Consider the following 5,049-nt stretch of genomic DNA (forward strand, 5'->3'; position numbering starts at 1 on the left):
GAACAGCAGGATGCTGAGGATGCTGCCACCATGCTCTTGCTGTCCCTCTCTGCTCTCTGAGGGCTGGAAAGCCCCAGCCAGAGCTGCAGCTTCCCCTGGAGGAGTCAGAGGAGCATTTCTGCACCTGTAACCCTCACACCCTGAGGCAGAACCTATGGGCCCAGTGCTTTTCCATGGAGCACTGAGGCAGATTTCCAAAATACGTGTCCCAGACAATGGGGTCTGGAACCTGCAGAGGAGTTTTGTGCCTGAGGGAACCTGGTTCTTCAGGAACCTCCAGGGATGGGTTTCATGCTGTACCCACCTGCCTGGAGCCACCCTGGTTCCTCGCCTGGTTCGTGGGCAGAAGCCTTGGGGGCATTTGCATTGGTTTTCCTTCTTCTCAAAGGAGAAGCTCTTCCTCCTTTCCAAGGGTTTGTTTGTGCGTTTGTGTCCCAGGGACCTTCAGGCTGCAAATGGGGTTCAAGAAATGCCAATAATCTTCAGAATCCTTTAGCTGCTCTTCTCAATGATGCTGTTTGGAGGCTGCAGTTAATCACAGGGCTCAGGAACATCCAGGACTGATTGCCCCATCCAGCAAACGCTCAGGAGCTGGTTCCCATCCCAGCCAGGACCCTGTGCTGGCTCTGCCCTGCCAGTCACACAGCACTGAATCACCCTCTGGAGATGTTTATCTTTACCCACTGCTAGGAGAGCCCTGGCACTGAAATCAGGCCATCCTCTGAGAGAGCTGGGATAAACCTGACCCTCCTGTGCCTGATCCTCTCTGAGTAGCTGGAGAAGCATCAGGCTGAGCCCTGGGGGTATCCAGGGCTGGGTTCCAGTGGGGAGATCTGGAGCAGGAGGGCTCAGAGCTCCTCCGCACTGAGCCTGCCCCGCCCTGGTGCAGCCAACCCACGGTGGCAGCCCTGGGGATGCGCTCGGGGCAGCGAGGAGGGACATCCTGGAGATGCTCAGCCGGAGGGACCAGACCCGTCCTCCTCCCACCCAGAGATGCTTCTGAGTCTTTGCCAGGATGTAATTACATCAACGGGTCTGAAACCAAGCAAAAACCCTGAGGTGGAAAACCTCTCAAAGCCAAACGTTCCTTTTCCAGGATATGCTGCTCCAAAAATTTGAGAATGACAGGATTTAGTTGATTTTAATATTCAGTTAAATTTCATATTCGGTTGAACTTGACATTGTGTTGAATTCCGTGTCCTGTCAGCTTTCCCTGAGGCGTGGCAGGGACAGGGAAGCCCCCGTGGCACAGCCGCTGCCGCCCCACGTGCAGAGCGCCCACAACTGCTCTGTTTTTACAGCTGATCAGCAGCGTCTGACTCACAGGGCACATCAAAGCGCTTCCCTGGATCAAAGTGTTCCCTCTTTGTCATGCTATCAGAGCCGCATCTACTGCTCTGCCGAGGCACTGCCGTGTTTGTTGACAGCAGGGAAAAGGCGTGAGCGGCTCCCAGCCCTTCCCACCCCGCTCCACAGGGATGGAGCCCTTTCCATCCCATCCCATCCCATCCCATCCCATCCCATCCCATCCCATCCCATCCCACCCCGGGCTGCCGCACCCCAGCGTGGCCGTGAGCCTGGAGCGCTGGATTTAGCCCCCGGGACACCTCGGTGCCTTTTGGGACCTGCAGGGGGCTCAGAAAGAGCAGCTGCTTACCCAGACAGGCAGTGACAGGGCGAGGGCAACAGAGGAGAGGTCTGGATTGGCTTTGGAAATTCTTCCCTGCGAGAGGAATGGAGGAATTGTCTTTCCAAACAAGCTGCGGGTCTGCTGGTAGATAAAACCAGCACTGAGAGATAAAAGAAACAACGGGAAGGATTCCACTGATTGATAAATGGAAAAAGATATTTGCTTTTACAAATAAACTTTAGGTTTGCTGATAAACGAAATTAGACATTGAAAGATGAAAGAAACAATGAGGAAGTAAAACCCCTAAATTCTGTAAGAATTAAATATTAAAAGGGAGGGTTGTACATTAGAGGGAAATCTTTGGTATCAGGTGTTTTGGGAAGTCTGTACCTCTCAAGTACCTCAGCCAATGGGGAATGAGAGAAGGGAAATGTGGCTGGAAAACTGGGATAAAAAGGAGGCTGCATCCTCCAAAAACCTGACAGACCCCAGGAGAATGCCCCATGGCCTCTGCCTTTATTGGAATAAAGCCAAAAAGGACTCCTCTGCCTCCTTTTTGGACATAAACCTCTGGTGTTTGTGGATTAATTTTCCTGACACCCATGAGGGTGGGCAGGCCCTGGCACAGGGTGCCCAGAGCAGCTGGGGCTGCCCCTGGATCCCTGGCAGTGCTCAACAGGCTGGATGGTGCTTGGAGTGACCTGGGACAGTGGGAGGTGTCCCTGCCATGGCAGGGGTGGCGCTGGGTGGGATCTGAGGTCACTCTGGGATTCTGTGATAAACCAGCATCTCACAAAGACAGGACTGAGTGCTGCAGTTTTTAACCCCACCTCAGCTGGGTTAAAAACCAGAGCTCAAAGCCATGTTTGCATCAGACAAGGACATGAACTCGCATTTCCCACCCCATCAGCAAGTGCTGCACCCTCTGAGCTGTCAGATAAGGGATGCTTTCCCTTCCTCTGCTGCTCTTCCCTCCTCTGTTTATGGTTTAAGGCTCAGCTCAGAAGCAAACTGGGATAAAGCCCTGTGCTCTGTGAGGTGCAGAGGCTGCAGCAGCCCCAGAGAGCAGGCAGGGCTGAGCGAGGTGTGGTGGCACCTCGGGACAGGGGTCAGGCCCTTCAGTCACCTGCACCAGAGCAGCTGCTCCCATATTCATTTCTCACAGCAGGACATCCAAAGGGAATTGCTGTGGAATGAGGATTTTCCCAGGCTTGGGTCATTTCAGGCCTGAAGGGAAAACCTGAGCTCCCACCTGCCCCCTGTGCCCCCTGTGCCCCCAGCAACCCCTATGCCCCCCTGTGCCCACCCTGCACACTCTGCACTCCCTGTGCCCCCTGTGCCCCCCCCGTGCCCCTCTGCATCCCCTGCACCCCCTTAACCCCTTGTGCCCCCTGCACCCCCTCTCCCCAGTGCTGCTGTTCCACCTCCCTCTGGAGGGGCTCCACAGGGACTGGTGCTGGGAGTGTGGAGGCTGCTCTGTGTGTGTGTGCACACCTGGGACTGCACACATCTGTGTGTGTGTCTGTGTGTCTGTGTGTGTGTCTGTCTGTGTGTGTGTGTATTTTGTGTGTGTGCTGAGCTGTGCTCTCTCCCTGCAGGCCGTGTGTGTGTGTCTGTGTGTCTGTCTGTGTGTGTGTGTGTGTGTGTATGTTGTGGGTGTGCTGAGCTGTGCTCTCTCCCTGCAGGCTGTGTGTGTGTGTCTGTGTGTCTGTCTGTGTGTGTGTGTGTATTTTGGGGGTGTGCTGAGCTGTGCTCTCTCCTGCAGGCCGTGGCCGGGCTCCTGGCTGACGCGCGCTCCTTGGCAGACATCGCCCGTGAAGAGGCTTCCAACTTCAGGTCTAACTATGGCTATGACATCCCCCTGAAGGTAGGAGAGCAGCTCTCAGGGCTTTTGCCTTTTATTCTTGACATGAGAATGAAATTTTATTCCTTATCAGGGTCTGTGCAGGGCAGCCCAGAGCTGGAGGTGTCAGCAGAGAGCAGCAGGGATGTCCTGAGGATCCGTGGTCTCAGAGCTGCAGGGGTGGGTTCTGGGACCTGTCCCTGAGGGGTTTGCCAGAGGTGGCACCTGGGGGACACTGCTAAAGGCTCCTGCCTCACACTCACTGCTCCGCCAGAGCCCTGTGAGCAGCTCAGCCAGGGTGAGTCCCATCCCCATGGGGTGAGTCCCACCCCCATGTGCCCTTGGGTGGGGTGGGTTGGGGGCTGGCTGAGCAGGACCAGTTCCCTGCAGTGCTCCAAATGCGCCATTCCTTGCCTGTGCCTGCCACTGCAGGGATCCCTTGGGGCTCAGCTCCAGCTCAGGCTCACAGGGCAGCACCACCACCTGCAGGGACCTCAGGGATCCAGTGCTGGGCACAGGGCAGTCCCAGCTCCAGGCAGGACCCAACCCCTCTGTGCTCCTGCCAGGGGCTGCTGCCCTGTGCTCAGGAGCAGAGTTGACACCCAGGCCCTACACTGAAACCAGGGCATGAGAGCACACGCAGAGGCAGTGATTCACACACCACCAGGAAGCTCATTTTCCTTCCACCAAGTGCCAATAAAATGCTGCTCTAGACAGCAGCCAAAGCCTCTTCCTTCCATCCCAGAGCATCACTGCCTGCTGTGTCAGCGGGGCTGGGCTGTGGACACAGGCATTGTGTCAGTGCCAAGCCCAAACCTCGCTTGGGGTGCATTAAAGACTTCGTTGGAGACTTAACACATCTGTGGAATCAGCAGAAACCATGGGTGACTTTACCCAATTAAAGGCTATTAATTGAGACCTGTGAATGATCTGCTAGGGGCAGTGATTTACAGGGCTAACACTCAATGAAACTGGAAGTTTTATAAGGCATTTAAAAACAATCATGAGAAACTTGCAAACGTCAGATGTTTGCAGGAACAAACAGAACTGCCCTGCAGGGGCTGTGTGAGGAGGCCAAGGCACAGCAATACCAGGACTTGGGACTCTGGGGGCCAGGGCTCCACATCTGGAAGGTGTTGCAAAGTTCAGCATTTATGTTCTTTTTCCTGTCTTTTAATCTAGAGGTGGTTGTTGGACCTGACCTGCAAGAAATCCAAGGCTGTACTTCCCATTTTCTGCAGTTTTTGGTTGTCATTTGGCCTTGGTTTGAGCTGGAGGCTGGGCACCCATTGCTTATGTGGAGACAGCGGCACTGTGGATCAGGGCAACACAGGCACCCTGTACGTGAATGGAAGGGTGCTGGAAGCTGTGAATTCCACAGAACTCCACACTCCAAAGGACGGGCATTGCTGGCTGCCCACAGTGGTGGCATCCAGTGCCCCCTGCTGCCCTGCACACCCTGCATGGCACCAAAACCCTGACCTGGGCAGTGGGGGCTGTGCTGGCCCCAGCCCAGCATGGGCACAGAGTCAGGGTGTGTTGTCCTGCAGTGCTGTGCCCCTCTCCAGCCCCACAG

The sequence above is a fragment of the Geospiza fortis genome, unplaced genomic scaffold, assembly GCF_000277835.1.
Source record: "Geospiza fortis unplaced genomic scaffold, GeoFor_1.0 scaffold26, whole genome shotgun sequence".
NCBI lineage: Eukaryota > Metazoa > Chordata > Aves > Passeriformes > Thraupidae > Geospiza > Geospiza fortis.